Source organism: Ascaphus truei, unplaced genomic scaffold, assembly GCF_040206685.1.
Source record: "Ascaphus truei isolate aAscTru1 unplaced genomic scaffold, aAscTru1.hap1 HAP1_SCAFFOLD_364, whole genome shotgun sequence".
NCBI classification, from domain to species: Eukaryota; Metazoa; Chordata; class Amphibia; order Anura; family Ascaphidae; genus Ascaphus; species Ascaphus truei.
In genome coordinates this window covers 78,300-98,238 of record NW_027456661.1, presented here as the reverse complement: position 1 = coordinate 98,238, position 19,939 = coordinate 78,300, and the positions used below count along the sequence as shown (strand labels likewise).

Sequence of the window (19,939 nt, the reverse complement as noted above, 5' to 3'; positions counted from 1 at the left end):
ACGCAGCCTTATCGACGCTTACTAAATAGGCCCGTGTCTCTCTCTCTCTCTCTCTCTGTGTCTCTGTCTCTCTCTGTGTGTTTCTGTCTCTCTCTGTGTGTCTCTGTCTCTCTCTGTGTGTCTCTCTGTGTCTCTGTCTCTCTCTCTGTGTCTCTGTCTCTCTCTCTGTGTCTCTGTCTCTCTCTGTGTGTCTCTGTTTCTCTCTGTGTGTCTCTGTCAAAAGAACATTTCAGTATTGCCAAAGCGTGAGTAAAAGGGGGTGTGGGACAATGATTACACGAATACTAGGGGGTACGGTATAATGGTTATACAGTACATTACTTTTGTCTCTCTCTCTCTCTGTGTCTGTCTCTCTCTCTCTGTGTCTCTCTCTCTCCCTATGTCCCTCTCTCTGTCTCTCTCTCATTCTCTGTCTCTCTCTCTCTCTGTCTCTCTCTCATTCTCTGTCTCTCTCTCATTCTCTGTCTCTCATTCTCTGTCTCTCTCTCATTCTCTGTCTCTCTCTCTCATCCCTGTATGATAGGTATGTTCCAACTCTATTTTTTGCTCTTCTTTTCCGTTTGAGAGGAGGGAGTCCCTCACCTCTTCAGCCACACACCAGGAACGCTGGATTGCTTTCAGACGCTCGGAGAGGCGGATACAGTCGTGGATTGCAGGCACTGATTTATCTGGTAAGTACCACAAACATGCTTGAACAAGGGCCGTAGACATTTTATTTGATGGTTTAGATTATCATTGTCTGTGGTTGTTAGTTATTGGTATTAGAGTTTTTTGATTTTGTTACGAATCAAATACATTTTGAAGTAGTAATCCCCTCCGAACTGGGCATTCCTGGCCAATAATGCCCTGGCTGTAAGAGTTGAAGGGCCCAAGCAAAGCCCCCACCTCTATACACACTAACACTGCAGGGGCATCAGAGTGTCTTGTTGTCATGGCAACAGGGGGTGTCACGTGATGTAATTTGTTTAATAAATTATTTTTTAAGGTGTCCCGGTTTTTCATTTTCGAAATCTGGTCACCCTATTGATCAAGCAGAAAAAGTGAAGAAACAATTGTAGTTTTGCTAATGGACGTCATTTTGGCATATCATTAGCTTTGAGGATACCCATTAATATGAAGAAAAATAACATCGATTCCCAATGTAGCCCCCCTTCCCTGGGCCAATCGCAGATCGGGCCCCCCTCCTCTGTACTAGGGTCTGGCTACGTGTCTGAGTGTGGTGCATACCTGCTGGCAACAGGGGGGCCTGAGTCTCCCGCGATGGTATGGGGGATGACAGGATCAGGTTTCTGGGGTGAATGCCTCCGTCTCATCAGAGCAGGATGAAATTTCGCTTCAGAAGGACTTGGAGAGACTGGAAACGTGGGCAGGTAAATGGCAAATGAGGTTTAATACAGATAAATGTAAGGTTATGCATTTGGGATGCAAGAATAAAAAGGCAACTTACAAATTAAATGGAGATATATTGGGGGAATCCTTGATGGAGAAGGATTTAGGGGTGCTTGTAGACAGCAGGCTTAGCAATAGTGCCCAATGTCATGCAGTAGCTGCAAAGGCAAACAAGATCTTATCTTGCATCAAACGGGCAATGGATGGAAGGGAAGTAGACATAATTATGCCCCTTTACAAAGCATTAGTAAGACCACACCTTGAATATGGAGTACAATTTTGGGCACCAATCCTAAGAAAAGACATTATGGAACTAGAGAGAGTGCAGAGAAGAGCCACCAAATTAATAAAGGGGATGGACATTCTAACTTATGAGGAGAGGCTAGCTATATTGGATTTATTTACATTAGAAAAGAGGCGTCTAAGAGGGGATATATAACTATATACAAATATATTCAGGGACAATACAAGGAGCTTTCAAAAGAACTATTCATCCCACGGGCAGTACAAAGGACTCTGGGCCATCCCTTAAGGTTGGAGGAAAGGAAATTTCACCAGCAACAAAGGAAAGGGTTCTTTATAGTAAGGGCAGTTAAAATGTGGAACTCATTACCCATGGAGACTGTGATGGCAGATAGGATAGAGTAAGGTGCTCTAGAGTGTCCTTATACACAGGTAGGAGGGGAATGCAGTCTGGATTTTGACAATTTTAAGATACATTCATTAGAGTCTCAATAAATTCGGGCACCAGATGATACCCTGAAGGCAGGGGTAGGTAGTCCTAGGACAGCCTCCTCTGCCTCATTGGGCTGGCCCTATGTACTCACTGTACCACTGCTTTCACCAGAATTTCCCCTCCATCGCGTGCTGCTGTAGAGTGATGTCCAGAAGTGCAGAAAAATGATATAGCGCACCGCGATCCAAAAGAAGAACAGGTCTGGCCAAAAATGAAGAATCTTTATTGAGGTATCATAAAATCAAGGGATGCAGCCCTTGATTTTATGATACCTCAATAAAGATTCTTCATTTTTGGCCAGACCTGTTCTTCTTTTGGATCGCGGTGCGCTATATCACTTTTCTGTGATGGCAGATACAATAGATTTGTTCAAAAAAAGGTTGGACATCTTTTTAGATGGGACAGGTATACAGGGATATACCAAATAAGTATATATGGGAAGGATGTTGATCCAGGGATTAATCCGATTGCCAATTCTTGGAGTCAGGAAGGAATTAATTTTTCCCCTTAATGGTGTTTTTTGTTTGCCTTCCTCTGGATCAATAAGTAAGTATAGATATAGAATTAAGTATCTGTTGTCTGAATTTAGCATAGGTTGAACTTGATGGACGTACGTCTTTTTTCAACCTCATCTACTATGTAACTATGTATGTAATGGTGCTGCGCCTCCATCTCTGAGCCCCAGGAATACGGGTGGAATCCTTCCAGAGAGTCCCCCCCCCCCCCCCTCGGGGATGAGAGATTCCAGTCTCACACTGTATATCTTTAAAAGCAGCCGCAGCTCTTTATTCACAGCAGCAGAATAGCAGCAACAAGACTATCAATCAGGTACAGGGTGTCTTCCTCCACACAGGACTGCTCTCCCTCAGGATGGTCTCTGTGTCCCTGCCACCACCCCAGGTCAAGGGCACCCAGGGTGGGGCTAGCTCTTCCCTCGCCCCCTAAACAGGGTGAGAGGAATTGGTCCACCTCCCTAACTAAGGTTGCATCAGCTCTACTCAGAGGCTGATGGCTCCCCTTCTCCAACGGCCAATTGATATAGGCTCTCTCTGTCACCCTGGGCCAGCCAGGTGACAGACTCAGCAGACTCTAACTCTGGACTGAACTCTTAACTCTGACACACACTTCTACTAAATAGGAAGTGCACTGCTCTTTATGATATTGGCAGGCACTGCCCCTGTGTCTCTGCCTACCACACAGGGTCAGGTACCAATTTCAGGAATGTCCCGTTATTAGCATAAACACAACAGAGTTCCATGGATCTAGCATTAAGACTGTAAGCTCTGCAGGCCAGGGATTTCCTTTCCTATTGTCTGATTTTGTTTGTTGCACTTATTGTACTATAATTCTCTGTACTGTATTGCCTCTCTTATAAAGCGCTATATAAATAAATATTTACATACATAATATATCTTAATGCATCTTAAGACACCTTAGAGTTCCCTCTATAAGACACTTTATGGTCCACTCAAGTGAATAGTCTGTAAGTAGGGTGACCATTCGTCCCGGTTTTGCCGGGACAGTCCCGTTTTTTTTCTGCCCTGTCCCGATTTTAGCTCCGTCCCGTTTATGTCCCGGTTTTTGTCCCTGGTCCCGGTATTGCAGGGCAGCGGCGGTGAGGAGAATGCGGCGGCCGGTAAGTATTTTCTATGTGTGTGTGTGAATGCTGCTGGGGAGACTGAATGAATGATGATGCCGGGGGCGGGACTTAGAATGCCGGCCGGCCCGCAGGGGATTGGTTGCAGGCAGGTCAGAGGAAGCCGGGGGCGGGACTTCCGCTTTGTGCAAAGCACACGTGTCTTCCCGCTCCCGGCTCCTCTGTTCGCGGTGAGTGTCCCCTTTCTGTCCCGGGTCCCAGCCAGGGGGGGTAATAGGAAGTGGTAGCGGGGGTGCGCCTACCTTTGTACCACCTTGTACCTTTGCCCCCCGGTGCTCCCACCATTGCCCCCCCGGCGCTCCCGCCATTGCCCCATCGGCACTCCCACCTTTGCCCCCCGGCGCTCCCACCTTTGCCCCATCGGCACTCCCACCTTTGCCCCCCGGCGCTCCCACCTTTGCCTCCCCCGACGCTCACAGCTTTGCCCCCCCGGCGCTCCCACCTTTGCCCCCCCGGCACTCACAGCTTTGTCCCCTGTCGCTCACAGCTTTGCCCCCCGGCGCTCACTTCCCCCCGTCCCCTTGGTGTGGGAGATGGGCTCGGGGGTGGGCAGTGGTTGCTGCGCAGTCGCAGGCGGTGCAGGGGGAGGCGGGGTGTATCTCTGTGTGTGTGTGTGTGTATCAATGTGTGTGTGTGTGTGTATCAGTGTGTGTGTATCAGTGTGTGTGTGTATCAGTGTGTGTGTGTGTGTGTGTGTGTGTGTATCAGTGTGTGTGTGTGTTTCAGTGTGTGTGTGTTTCAGTGTGTGTGTGTGTGTATCAGTGGGTGTGTATGTGTGTGTGAATCAGTGTGTGTGTGTGTGTGTATCTGTGTGTATCTCTGTGTGTTTGTGTATCTGTGTGTGTGTGTGTATCTGTGTGCGTGTGTATCTGTGTGTATCTGTGTGTGTGTGTGTGTATCACTGGGTGTGTGTGTGTGTGTGTGTGTGTCAGTGTGTGTATCAGTGTGTGTGTGTGTGTGTGTGTCAGTGTGTGTGTTTGTGTATCAGTGTGTGTGTGTGTGTGTTTCAGTGTGTGTGTGTTTCAGTGTGTGTGTGTGTATCAGTGTGTGTGTGTGTGTGCATCAGTGTGTGTGTGTGTGTGTGTGTGTGTGTGTGTGTGTGTGTGTGTGTGTGTGTGTGTGTATCTGTGTGTGTGTGTGTGTGTGTGTGTGTGTGTGTGTGTGTGTCTATCAGTGTGTGTGTGTGTGTGTGTGTATCAGTGTGTGTGTGTGTGTGTATCAGTGTGTCTGTATCTGTGTGTGTGTGTGTGTGTGTGTTTGTGTGTGTATATTAGTGTGGCTTTTTTGGCGATAAGCTGGTGATAAGTGGCTTATCGCTGCTTACTGTATGAGGGCCTTAGGGAGGATTTGTTCCTTTAAAGTACACCTAGTTTGGCATAGGATTTGGATGTCAGGGTATCAATGTGCAACCCAAATGTTAAATGGGAGTTGAATGCCCAGATATTTCAAACAAGTAACAGGGGCTAGGATGGTTTTAGAGCTGGTTTTTATCTGAAGCTCTGTCATTGGCAGCTTTAGCAATTTAGCTCTGGTCCCAAATACCATTGTTACCGTCTTGTCAGTGTTTAAAATCAGTTTGTTTTGGGAAATCCAGTTTCAAGTCTCAAAAAATCAGATTGAAGTATGTGTTCAAGGTCAGAGAGGCGAGGGCTGCGTGCATATAGGATAATATCTAAGGCCTCTCACAATAACCCGTTAGGAATATTAATTCCTCATCTATCCGACATAAGTATAAAATATAGTCTACCAAGACCCCCAATACAGAGTTACCCACCTTATACGGGAGCAGCTGCCAGACGAGTATAGTAAATGTATCTTATTTCTTTTGCCACTGGAGGGCAGCGTGGAGTTACATGGAGTGGCGCCCGTAAGGACGACGTGCCAGTTAGGCGGAAGGAGAAGCGCACACACTTTTATGTGAAACTGATATATTTGGGGAGGGATTTAGGAGTCTGAGTGAGAAAATTAACCATTTAAATATGCACAGATTTAATCCCACTTTTGGAAATTAGGGATGTTGCCTAAAAGTTTGAGAATGCATCAAGTGCCACCCATGGGCTTTAATGAAGCAGCATTTGTGGGCTAAGGGGAACAGCATTCTGTATAAAGGTATTTTGGACTCGATATAAATAATTGAAGCCAAAAACTAATATTAAGTAAATTGAGAATGGAAAAATCTTCAACACAAACGTACAGAATGTGATATTCTGAAAGATCTTACAGATGTTATCAAATCCCACAATGAATATATAGAAAATGTCTGTATAGAACGAGTCAAACAAGAATATGCCAATAAAACGTTTAATTTGGAGATACAGGGGCCACAATTCTGGTCATTTAGCTGAAAGAAGAGAAGCCGGTCAGCCGGTAGAGCAGGTCAGCCGGTCAGCCAGTAGAGCAGGTCAGCAGGTCAGCCAGAAGAGCAGGTCAGCCGGTCAGCCGGTAGAGCAGGTCAGCCGGTCAGCTCTGAGATCAGCATTACTTATATCCCCTAAACGTTGTCCCCTGCATGTAATGCTGCAGAACAGCCTACACTGCATATACTGTACATGAGATACTTAACCCTTTCTTTTCGCTCGACTAATCTGAACAAGAATACGTTTAAAGCTGCAGTTCAGTCTTTTTTTTTTTTTTTATTTATTTTTTTACTTCAATAGTTTCATGTGGGCAATCTCTAATTACCTAAAGAACTGTATAGCTGAAGGTCAATTCGTTCTCCATGTATTGATAGGCGAAATTTGGTGACATTATTAGTGAAGGGATCTGTTTTTCTTCTGCGTTTTAGGAAGTGCCGTAGTTACAATCTGAAGACTTTGTATTTACAAAAGAGATTTTATTTATTTGAATATTCATGAGCACTCCTGCACTGACATGTGCTAGAAGGAGGGCCGGGCTGACAAAGGGGTGTGCCAGGGCTTGTGACAGGACATGAAGGGGCAGTGCCTTAGCAAATGGCTGATAAAATAGAATACAAGAAAATTGGTCTTTCAAAGTTGTTTTTTTAAAAACAGAAAATGCTAAAAGTATTTTTTCTTACTACAGAACTGATTTATTAAAAAAAAACACACATGCAGGATATTGACTGAACTGCAGCTTTAATTGGGAGATACAGGGGCCACAATTCAGGTCATTTAGCTGAAAGAAGGGAAGCCAGTCAGCCAGTAGAGCAGGTCAGCCGGTCAGCCAGTAGAGCAGGTCAGCCGGTCGAGCAGATCAGCTGGTCAGCCAGTAGAGCAGGTCAGCCGGTCAGCCAGTAGAGCAGGTCAACCGATAGAGCAGGTCAGCCGGTCAGCCAGTCAGCTCTGAGATCAGCATTACTTATATCTCCTAACCTTTGCCCCCTGCATGTAATGCTGCAGAACAGCCTACACTGCATATACTGTACATGAGATACTTAACCCTTTCTTTCGCTTGACTCTAATCTGAATGATTTGCAAATTGGTTTGTAATTAAAGAGATATTTGTAGCAGAATCCCATGTATGTTATTTTTACCTTTTTAGATACCGTTTTGTGTAATAAAAGATATGACAGATCTTGCACTTGTGTTTTGGCAGAAGTGTATATGTGACCCTATAAACCTTCTTCACACCCGGGCTTGGCAGCGTGACACTAGTGCAGCGTCCTGGGTAAGAATCACTGAGCTGTTAGCAATAGATACAACGGATAGAAATGACACTACACATAGGTTTTATTAAAGAGAGTATTTTATTTAAATAATTAATCTCTTTGCTGGGAGGGGCCTGCAGCACATTGCAGAGTGATATAGTAACACGCAGAGCAATGCACTGCAGGCCCCTCCGGCAGCGAAGGGGTGAAGACCAATGCAGGGTGTATAAAGATCTCACTGATAATTCATGCACAAAGGGCAGTTTGTTGCTGTGATCCAGAGGAAGGCGAAACATAACCCCTGCTGTGCAATGGGGGGAAAAAATTCCTTCCTGACCCCATTAAATGGCGATCGGATGGTCCCTGGATCACTGCGCAGTGAGATCAGATGGAGCAGCACAGATCAGCGTTGTTATACACAGGGGCACACTCAGTATATAGAGATGCAGGTGATGGGGCCCTTGTGCCCCTGTGTATAACTCACCTGCTCCCCCATCCCCCTGCATATCTATCCCATTCACCCCGTTTAAGTTTCGCCTCGGGCGCATGAAACCCGTGCTCCGGCCCTGCTCCTTGTTCTCTCTCACGCCCAATATCCCTATCTCCCTCTATTACCTGCCCCTCCCGCAGCCTTCCTGATCTTATCTGCCTCTCCTGCGGTCAAACCAACTTCTCAGGGCCCCTAGAAAACCCCTGTATCTACGCCCTGGCTCCTCTGCTACCTGCTCCCGGGGTCTTCTCCGCCTAAAAAAGGTGAAGCAGCAGATCCGTCCACACCTCTCGTATTCTCCTTCGCCATGGCCCACCTCGTCGCCAGACTTGACATCCGCTTCGTCGTCTGCCTCATCGGCCGCCTTGTAGCCCACCTCTTCGCACCACTTGACGCCCGCTTTGTCGTATGCCTCATCGTCCGCCTCGTAGCCCGCCTCGTCGTCTGGTGGCACGAAGGGCTCCACCTTCGTGCGTGTCCTGACCTGCAGGAGACATGAAGTGTTTGTAACCAGGGACAGTGATACTCTGTATCGCAAGAGCTCCTGTGCCACCTATACCCCCTCCCCAATACCACGATATACCGCCCTCCACAGGGCAAATACCCGTTATACCCACCTCCCCAGGCCCAGTACCCAGTTATTCACCCCTCCCCAGGCCCAATACCCTGTTATACACCCCTTCCAAAGCCCAGTACCCTGTTATACACCCCTCTCCAGGCCCAGTACCCTGTTATACACCCCTCCCCAGGCCCAGTACCCTTTTATATACCCCTCCCCAGGCCCAGTACACTGTTATACACCCCTCCCCAGGCCCAGTACCCTGTTATACACCCCTCCCAAGGCCCAGTACCCTGTTATACACCCCTCCCCAGGCCCAGTACCCTGTTATACACCCCTCCCCAGGCCCAGTACCCGTTATACCCACCTCACCAGGCCCAGTACCCTGTTATACACCCCTCCCCAGAACTCCATTATACGTCCCTCCCCAGGATCCTTTACACACACACTCCCCAGACGCAGGACCCCCTACGGTGGAGGTGTAATGTCACATGGGTAGTGGAAGGTTTCCCAGAGAAGGTGTCCATGTGTCACAGCTGTTTCATCACCTTGGGTGAGAAGTCTCCCTACTCTATGCCTTTCCTTTCCCTCTCCTGTCAGTCTGTCTCTCCCCCTTTAATCTTATCTCTTTTATTTATCTCTGTCCCTCCTTATTTTTGTTTCTATGTATTTCTCTCCCCCCCCCCATGTAAGGCCTGGGACATAGAGGGTTCAGCCACGCTGAGCCGCGCTCCTGCTCTGCCTCGCCTGCAGAAAATGGTTTTTTTTTCTGTCCTTGCAGGCGAGGCAGTGAGCGCGCTCTGGGGGCGGGGTGGAGGCCAAGCAGAGGCAGAGCGGAGGCGTGTCAGGAGGCGGAGCGGGAAGCGGGGCTAGTCCCCGCTCCCATTGGATGGGAGCGGTCACGTGACTGCTTCTTCGCTTCCCCGAGCGGCAAATTTTAAACTTGCCTGTCTCGGCAACGTTTCTGAGCCTCTGCACGCATGAGCACGCATGCGGAGGGGGAAACTATAGCCGCGCTGATGACAGATGCCGGGGGTTTGTGCATCTGCTCAGCGCGGCTCAGCCCACCTCAGCGAGCTTGAACTTACTAATAGGCCCAGGCCTAATAGGGGCACAAACCTCAGATCTAAGTGTGTGGGGTTCTCTGTCTCTGGAGAGACCCCTACATGTTCTCTCTTTGTTTGGGGAGACCCCTAAATATTCCCCAGTGTAGCTCGTTTCAAAATAACCCAGAAAAGTAGTCTTGAGCCCTCGGTGACCGGGCGCTATGACCAGAGGGACTAGGCTCTCCCTTACCTGTGAGTGTGGACTACGTCCCCCCTGCCTTCCCCCTCCCCCTCTGGCAGTGACGTGAAACAGCCGGGGGAAGGGCCAGGGAGGTTAGAATTAGACAGAGGCGCGGGGTCAGTCTACGCCCTGCCATGGGAGTCCCGCCCACCCTGCCCTTTATTGTGAATACTGGTAAATATGTTGGTTGTACGTGTTTAAAAGAAAAAAAAGAATAAATAAACAATGAAAATGAATAACAGAAATAAAATAAAAGGTGGCTGGGAGTGGCGAGTGGGCGCGGCTCATTTACACGTGCGTTCCTGGGCCCATTCTCGCCAGACAGGCGGGGCCCGGCTAGGGGGGAGTTACGGGCCATTGGATCGGGTACCTTTGGCCTTTACCCAATGAGCGAGCACTCTGGCAGGGGGTTGGCACTAATTAGGTTAATTGAAGTTTTACTAAAAAGCAGCGGCCGCCAGACCTCGTGTTTGTGGTTATTTGTGTATTGGTTATGGTGGAGTTTGGGAAGCCAAGGGAAGGGGGGGAAGGAGAGGGGGTCTCACAGTCTCCGAGGTCAAGTTTCTATTTATCAAAAATACATTGAGTTACCTCTGGTTTCCAGGCATGTCCTGGGGGAGTTATCACAGAGACACAGAAGCGTCGCTGAGTTTGGGTGAGTAACTCCCTTAACCTCTCAGCAGTTCTCTGTCTTATTTCCAGCTTCACATCGGGTATCCATATCCATTCTTCGCCTCTGATCTGTATGCAGGACAATGCTTTAAAGCTGCAGTTCAGACAATATCCTGCATGTGTGTTTTTTTTAATAAATCAGTTCTGTAGTAAGAAAAAATACTTTTAGCATTTTCTGTTTTTAAAAAAACAACTTTGAAAGACCAATTTTCTTGTATTCTATTTTAACAGCCATTTGCTAAGGCACTGCCCCTTCATGTCCTGTCACAAGCCCTGGCACACCCCTTTGTCAGCCCTGCCCTCCCTCTAGCACATGTCAATGCAGGAGTGCTCATGAATATTCATGAGCTTCCACTGAGAGACAGAAGCAGAAGAAAAACAGATCCCTTCACTAATTATGTCACCAAATTTCGCCTATCAATACATGGAGAACGAATTGACCTGCAGCTATACAGTTCTTTAGGTAATTAGAGATTGCACACATGAAACTATTGAAGTTAAAAAAATTAAAAAAAGACTGAACTGCAGCTTTAATAGGGCCTCTTTGGACTTGAATATTTTGGTTATTGAGGAGGTGGGGGAAAAACTTAGCCACACAAGGAAGGATATACTCAAAGTGGAAATCCTCATTGAACAGTCTAGCCCTGGTACGGACGTTGTACAATCATTGGATAGTCTTAAGACCAAGCTGGAAAAAAATTAAAAGTGATCTGATTCACTTTAAGAAGTTGAAATTCAAAAAAGTTGTTAATGACTATAAAGATGGAAGAGTATACCCGTGGCTGAAGCAAGACCCCAAACAACGCAAGAACCAAAGAGGGAGAGCACCCCAGGGAGTCCAAGAAGTCCACACCAGTGACTCTGAAGCCCATTCCTCAACAGAACGTCAGAGAGGCCAAAGTCCGGCCCCTTTTTTAGGCCAATCCAAGGACAAGGAGAAAGGAAAAGGAAAATTAGACGCGGGGGCCAGGGGAAAGGGAAGATCACCCTATCCCCTACGTACAACGGAGCAGAAATGAGTATGGACACCTTGGTTGTTAATCTGTCTGATTACACTCTTAATCAATGTGAAATGTCTGTCTTAGCTAGGGGGCCCTCATATGTACCTACTACATTGTTTAATGATTTTGATTTGGAGGTTGACCTATTTAAATTCGAACGTGTATTAAACCTTAAATCATTTTTTTCTAACAGGTCTACAGAATCGGTGCATTCCAATATCCAACCAGGGACAGGTAATCCTCCTATGAACAACAAGGGACAGTTAATTTGGCCACTGACCAGCAAGGGACAGATAATTCGGCTTCTTATCAAGGTACCAAAATGTGTAAGCTCAAATCCACTTTTGTCCCGCCATTTAAAAATCAATCAGTCAGCACATATATACGACTGGTTAAGGGGGACATTGCAAGGTACAAAAAAAACAAACATAGGGCTACATACAATATGTCTGTTCAGGAAAAGGAAGCATTATAAATGTTGACTAATAATAATGAGATTATTATTAAGCGTGCGGACAAGGGGGGTGCCCTAGTAGTGCAGAATTACTCAGATTATAAGGCTGAAACCATCAGACAACTGAGTGACATTAACTGCTACATTAAATTGGATAGGGACCCTACCTTTAACTATGCGAGAGAAATTAAGGAAATTATCCAAATGGGGGTTAATAACCAGTGGATAACAGAGCCTGAATCTGAGTTTCTAACTATGTTGCATCCTAAATGCCCTATTTTCTATACCTTGCCCAAAATACACAAGAATTTAAACAATCCCCCGGGGCGGCCTATTATAGCTGCTTATAATTCATTAAATCAACCCCTTGCAAAATTTGTAGACACATTTCTACAACCTATAGCACAGACAGCCAACTCATACATCAAAGACACGTTTGATTTCCTTGACAAATTAAAAAAACTCACCTGGTGATGGGACTAATCATATTCTGGTTAGTTTAGATGTGTCTAGCCTTTATACAATAATCCCCCATGTTGAAGGTCTTGAGATAATCAAGGCCACCCTCATTCGCCATTATAGTGATACTGTTCCAATTGAATACATTATGCTCATTTTACATTTCATTCTCTATAAAAATTATTTTAGATTTGAGAGTGATTTCTTCCTGCAGATTAAGAGGAGAGCAATGGGCAGTAATATGGCCCCTGCTTACGCCAACATATACATGACACATTTCGAAGAGCAGTACATCTACAAATCAGACTTTTTAGTGCATATTAAAAGCTATTACAGATATATTGATGATGTTTTTCATATGGACAGGTACGGAGGATCAGCTGTTATCTTTTTTTGAGTATCTTAATGGTCTCCATTCACCGGTCCTCCTCACTAATACATGGAGTACACAGCAACTCTCTTTTTTAGATGTCCTCATTACACAGACTAATGGGGAGTTACATACTGATCTTTTTAGAAAGGATACAGACAGAAATGCAATTTTAAGGGCAGATAGCCATCATCCTCCTTTTCTTATTGATGCATTACCTTTTTCACAGAAAGTCCAGGTCTGCAAAATCACGAGCAGGAAGGATCATATTGAACCAGCTATTGGAGAACTACATGGTAGATTCCTGGCTAGGGGATATCTTCCTGCGTATATCCTCCTGCTGTGTTAGACCGGGCACTGGATAAAGAGGTAAGTGCTACCAAAAATAAGAAGGAGGACGTGCGTTGTATTTACCACTATATACAGTCAAGCTGGTGGTTTTATTAAATCTACCATTCTTAAACACTGGCATATTCTGCAAAATGATGATATATTATCTGAAAGTTGCTGTGTACCACCAATGGTGGCATTCAAAAGAGGGAGAAATCTGGCCGATAGCCTGATACATGCAGATAATGAGGGTAACTACAGAACTCCTCATTTTCTGGAGGGTGGCAGACCGGGTAACTTTAGATGCATGAGCTGCTCGGTCTGTAACAGTCTGACTACCGGTAGTCAATTCAGTCACCCCCAAAGCGGGAGGATCATAAAAATCAAAAATAGAATCACATGTAGATCTGAATATGTAGTGTACGTAATAAAGTGTCCATGTGGTCTTCTTTATGTGGGTAAGACCATAAGAATGTTAAAAACAAGGTTCATTGAACATAAAAGTGTAATTCGAAAAGGTACGGATCCCTCTATTCTTGTGCAACACTGTGTGGAACACAATCATAATGCTGCCTCTTTACGCATCATGGGTATTGAGACAGTAGCACCTAGACAAGGCACTCCAGATAGGGAGACTTTCTTATTGAGACGTGAAGCATTCTGGATACATGCTTTAAATACCAGCAACGGTATGGGTCTTAATGAGAAACAGAATTTAAAATGCTTCCTTAATAGAAGGTAATTTTTTGTCTTTCTACAGGCATATTTGATCTTGCACCATCCATGGACTCTGCACTTACCAATTGGGAAGATTATCCTTTTTGTGTGTTTTTTTTCCCTTCTTTTTTTCCCCTCCCTCCTTCCCTCCCCCTTCCCCATCCTCCCTTCCCCTTCCCCCCCCCCCCCTTGTTGTGTGTACCCTTTTCTGACCTAGGTATACACACTAGTATATTCTAAATATGGATGTACTGCATATTCTTATGTGGCATTTCACTGTAACTTTGCAGGATTATACTGATGTCATCTGCAGTATACAGTCACATGTTTTAATAGTATTTTGCTGTATTAGTTTTGTGCACATAAGCTTTATTAATATTTTGGTGTGTGGTTTATTTACACTTTCAGGGTGATTTATAGGAGTGTCTCACTCCTCCCTGCTCTGACACTGATCCCATGGCGACGGATACATCTTTGTCCAGCCCTGTGAGTACAGTCTTGATTGGTGCACGCCCGCCCCCCCTTACCCTCCCCTGACTGCCGGGTCACGCTGACGTCATCATGGGGGAGTGTTCAGTCTGGGGAGAGGTGTGGCTGTGGCTGCAGTCCTCCAAGACAGCTCTATGCTGTATTGCCAGGGATTTAGACCTAGACGTCTGACGTCACTAGGGGGCGCCATATGGTAGCTCTGACGTCATCAGGTGGGCGTCAACATCCTGGTTATGTGGCAGAGCGGGGAGGGGTGAGTATCAGGGGGGTGGTATATATTGTGACTGTTTCTTGTGTTTGTAGCCTTCACCTTGACTGCCGAAACGTTGGACTTTATGGCATATTAAACCTCCTTTGAGTAAGACCGTGTGCCTGCTTCTTCTTCTTTGTCCGGCTACAGGAAGGGTCAGGAGACAGGGAGGACAGAGGCAGGAGAACCCCATCTGGCTCCGGCCTTGCCTGTCCCTACGAATACAAACATACAACCCCTCACTGAATAACATAGCCCTAATCCCATGTAATAATCCTGGGTGTAAACAAAATAATGGTTTTATGAATATTGTAATGGTTTATTAGGGACCTAGGAGGTAGCCAGTGGGGCTGTTATGTGTATTTTTGTTTATTGTGGGTAGCGGGGGTGGGTGAATGGGGTATTGGCCCCAAGGATGGGTGTTTAGGCCTACCGGGTGGGGGGGTAGCGGGAGGGGTTAACCCCTTCATTACCTTAACGGTATTAACCGCTAAGTTAAAGAAGAGGTTAAGTCATCCCACAACCCCCTGGCAAGGCCTAAACACCCACCCAGGGCCAAATACCACCTTCACCCACCCCCGCTACCCGCAATAAGCCTGGCACGGGTATATAACCCCTTCATTGCCTTGGCGGTAATGAAGTTGCCTGTAAATGCATTTTTTATGCATGGGATTCATGCCGGGGGTCTCTGGTGCTGATATTAATGGATATCAGCTCTGGGACACATGCATTTTATTTTCATCGCAGCTTCACCCCACCTTCTTGCCAACTTTTGTGGCTGGACAATTTGGAGAAGAAACAGCAATTTTAAAGTGGCGATCAGCCGCAATAAACTGATCAGGGCTTATAGAATTGAGCGTGTTTGAAAAACTGGCGATCAGTGCCGAAAAGTGGCTTATCACCGCGCGTCTGCCGATTTTATTTATTTATTTATTTTCCGGCAAAAAAAACGGTTATTTTTGCTGTAATCGCCGGCTTCTCTGGGCTTACTGAATCGCTGTAGGCGATTACTGCATGAGGGCCTTAGGGAGGATGTGTTCCTGTAAAGTACACCTACACTGGCGACACACTTTATTCGAGCTTGGCTAGTCCCACGAATTCGGGTATACCCGGGTGTATTGAGGTTTGTGACTGTTTTCTGCCCGAGTACATTGAGTTATTTTCCAAGCAGGGATTGAAGCATTTTATTCCCGCTGGCTGCAATACTGCACAGTATATATATATAAACTGCATTACAATTCATGAATTTATGCCATCTGGTAGACACGCGAAGCATTGCAGCCTATTAAATCCTAATCATTATCATTTAACAGATCAGCCGCCCATCAGCCAGGCATGAACCCAGGCTGGGAAGGCAAATGCAACGCGGCTAGTCAGAGGTGAGGAGCGGCGCATTCCAGGTATCTGCCAGGTACATACCGGGTATTTGCTCGAATAAAGTGTGTCGGTGCAGTAGTTTGGCATAGGATTTGGATGTCAGGGTATCAATGTGCAACCCAAATGTTAAATGGGAGTTGAACTATATGCCCAGATATTTCAAACCAGTAACAGGGGCTATGATGGTTTTAGAGCTGGTTTTTATCTGAAGCTCTGTCATTGGTAGCTTTAGCAATTTAGCTCTGGTCCCAAATACCATTGTTACAGTCTTGTCAGTGTTTAAAATCAGTTTATTTTAAGAAATCCAGTTTCAAGTCTCAAAAAATCAGATTGAAGTATGTGTTCAAGGTCAGAGAGGCGAGGGCTGCGTGCATATAGGATAAGATCTAAGGCCTCTCACAATAACCCGTTAGGAATATTAATTCCTCATCTATCCGACATAAGTATAAAATATACTCTACCAAGACCCCTAATACAGAGTTACCCACCTTATACGGGAGCAGCTGCCAGACGAGTATAGTAAATGTATCTTATTTCTTTTGCCACTGGAGGGCAGCGTGGAGTTACACGGAGTGGCGCCCGTAAGGACGACGTGCCAGTTAGACGGAAGGAGAAGCGCACACACTTTTATGTGAAACGGATATATTTGGGGAGGGATTTAGTAGTCTGAGTAAGAAAATTAACCATTTAAATATGCACAGATTTAATCCCACTTTTGGAAATTAGGGATGTTGCCTAAAAGTTTGAGAATGCATAAAGTGCCACCCATGGGCTTTAATGAAGCAGCATTTGTGGGCTAAAGGGAACAGCATTCTGTATAAAGGTATTTTGGACTCGATATAAATAATTGATGCCAAAAACTAATATTAAGTAAATTGAGAATGGAAAAATCTTCAGCACAAACGTACAGAATGTGATATTCTGAGAGATCTTACAGATATTATCAAAAACCCACAATGAATATATAGAAAATGTCTGTATAGAACGAGTCAAACAAGAATATGCCAATAAAACGTTTAATTGGGAGATACAGGGGCAACAATTCAGGTCATTTAGCTGAAAGAAGAGAAGCCGGTCAGCCGGTAGAGCAGGTCAGCCGGTAGAGCAGGTCAGCCGGTCAGCCGGTAGAGCAGGTCAGCCAGTAGAGCAGGTCAGCCGGTAGAGCAGGTCAGCCGGTCAGCTCTGAGATCAGCATTACTTATATCTCCTAACCTTTGCCCCCTGCATGTAATGCGCAGAACAGCCTACACTGCATACACTGGCGACACACTTTATTCGAGCTCGGCTAGTCCCACGAATTCGGGTATACCCGGGTGTATTGAGGTTTGTGACTGTTTTCTGCCCGAGTGCATTGAGTTATTTTCCAGGCAGGGATTGAAGCATTTTATTCCCGCTGGCTGCAATACTGCACAGTAAATATATATATACTGCATTACAATTCATGAATTTATGCCATCTGGTAGACACGCGAAGCATTGCAGCCTATTAAATCCTAATCATTATCATTTAACAGATTAGCCGCCCATCAGCCAGGCATGAACCCAGGCTGGGAAGGCAAATGCAACGGGGCTTGTCAGAGGTGAGGAGCGGCGCATTCCAGGTATCTGCCAGGTACATACTGGGTATTTGCTCGAATAAAGTGTGTCGGTGCAGTATACTGTACATGAGATACTTAACCCTTTCTTTTCGCTCGACTCTAATCTGAATGATTTGCAAATTGGTTTGTAATTAGAGAGATATTTGTAGCAGAATCCCATGTATGTTCTTTTTACCTTTTTAGATACCGTTTTGTGTAATAAAAGATATGAGATCAGAGGGGCTTCCTGTTTGCACTCGTGTTTTGGCAGAAGTGTATATGTGACCCTATAAACCTTCTTCACACCCGGGCTTGGCAGCGTGACACTAGTGCAGCGATCTGGGGAAGAATCACTGAGCTGTTAGCAATAGATACAACGGATAGAAAAGACACTACACATAGGTTGGATTAAAGAGAGTATTTTATTAAAATAATGAATCTCTTTGCTGGGAGGGGCCTGCAGCACATTGCAGAGCGATATAGTAACACGCAGAGCAATGCATTGCAGGCCCCTCCGGCAGCAAAGGGGTGAAGACCCCTGCAGGGTGTATAAAGATCTCACTGATAATTCATGCACAAAGGGTAGTTTGTTGCTGTGATCCAGAGGAAGGCGAAACATAACCCCTGCTGTGCAATGGGGGAAAAAATTCCTTCCTGACCCCATTAAATGGCGATCGGATGGTCCCTGGATCACTGCGCAGTGAGATCAGATGGAGCAGCACAGATCAGCGTTGTTATACACAGGGGCACACTCGGTATATAGAGATGCGGGTGATGGGGCCCTTGTGCCCCTGTGTATAACTCACCTGCTCCCCCATCCCCCTGCATATCTATCCCATTCACCCCTTTTCCTCCCGCATACCTCGCAGGGCCGGCCGGCCATTAGGCGGTCGCCTAGCGCGCAGAGGTCCTAGGGGCGCATTAATAATCATTATTATTTTTTCCTCTTATTATTTTATTTATTTATCTTTTTTTTAAAATTATTATTCTTTTTTTTATCCAGTATTTTGGCGCCCTTTTATTTTTATTTTGCGTCGCGCTGGGGTGCGGTCGCACCCCCTGCAGCCCCGATAGCTACGCCACTGTTTATTTTATTATTTTATTTATCTTATTATTTTTTATACAACTGGGGCACAAATTTTAAGTTTCGCCTCGGGCGCATGAAACCCGTGCTCCGGCCCTGCTCCTTGTTCTCTCTCACTATCCCAATCTCAATATCCCTATCTCCCTCTAGTACCTGCCCCTCCCGCAGCCTTCCTGATCTTATCTGCCTCTCCTGCGGTCAAACCAACTTCTCAGGGCCCCTAGAAAACCCCCGTATCTACGCCCTGGCTCCTCTGCTACCTGCTCCTGGCTTCTTCTCCGCCTAAAAAAGGTGAAGCAGCAGATTTGTCCGCACCTCTCGTATTCTCCTACCTGCTCCCGGGGTCTTCTCCTCCACCTAAAAAAGGTGAAGCAGCAGATCCGGCCACACCTGTCGTATGCTCCTTGGTCATCGTACACCACGTTTGCGTCATCGGCCGCCTTGTAGCCCACCTCATTGTTCCACTTGACGCCCGCTTTGTCGTATGCCTCGTCGTCCGCCTCGTAGCCCGCCTCGTCGTCTGGTGGCACAAAGGGCACCACCTTCGTGCGTTGCCTGATCTGCAGGAGACATGAAGTGTTTGTAACCAGGGACAGTGATACTCTGTATCGCAAGAGCTCCTGTGCCACTTATACCCCATCCCCAATAACACGTTATTCCGCCCTCCACAGGGCAAATACCCGTTATATCCACCTCACCAGGCCCAGTACCCGTTATACCCACCTCACCAGGCCCAGTACCCATTATATACCCCTCCCCAGAAGGTCATGTTTCTATTTATCAAAAATACATTGAGTTACCTCTGGTTTTCAGGCATGTCCTGGGGGAGTTATCACAGAGACACAGAAACGTCGCTGAGTTTGGGTTAGTAACTCCCTTAACCTCTCAGCAGTTGAATTCCCCATTAGGCGCTTAGCACGTTAAAAACAAGCGTTGCTATTTCTCTGCATGAAGTTGCAGGTAATTGGAAGAGTTACACAGTGACGGCTATTTCATCACTCACCTTCTTCCCCCGAAACGGTCTTTTCTGTCTTATTTCCGGCTTCACATCGGATATCCATATCCATTCTTGGCCTCTGATCTGTATGCAGGACAATGCTTTAAGACAGGGTTGCACAACCTTTTCCCCCTGCTCCCCCCTCCACCTTCCCCACCTTGTCCCCAACGTTCTGATGTAACGACGTCATGTGATATCACGTTGCTATGGCAATGCCACATCATGTGACGCCACGTTGCTGTCGCCAGAAGCCGCCGGAGACAAGGAAAGGGAACTTACAGAGGCCTTGCGCGCGATCTCCGGCATTTAATTTAAATGCTGTGGGGAAGAGCGAGGGGCCTCTGTAAGCGCCGAGCCCCTCCTCCCAAGAAAATGTCGTGCCCCTCGATTTGCGCACCCCTGCTTTAAGAGATATTCTGGGACCCTCCAACTCCTCCA

At 46.3% G+C, this 19,939-nt stretch overlaps 1 long non-coding RNA gene across 3 annotated transcripts; it reads left to right on the top strand.

Moving 5' to 3' along the window:
• The first annotated feature begins 288 nt into the window (after positions 1-288).
• Positions 289-14,839, top strand: LOC142483756 (uncharacterized). 3 transcript variants are annotated; one of them, XR_012797468.1, is made up of 4 exons: positions 289-671; positions 11,592-11,712; positions 12,911-13,050; positions 13,772-14,839. It is a non-coding gene; the product is annotated as an uncharacterized LOC142483756 (long non-coding RNA). The 3 variants fall into 3 exon arrangements; XR_012797469.1 differs by lacking the exon at positions 289-671 and adding an exon at positions 3,730-3,761; XR_012797470.1 differs by lacking the exon at positions 289-671 and adding an exon at positions 10,359-10,380.
• The last annotated feature ends 5,100 nt before the right edge of the window (positions 14,840-19,939 follow it).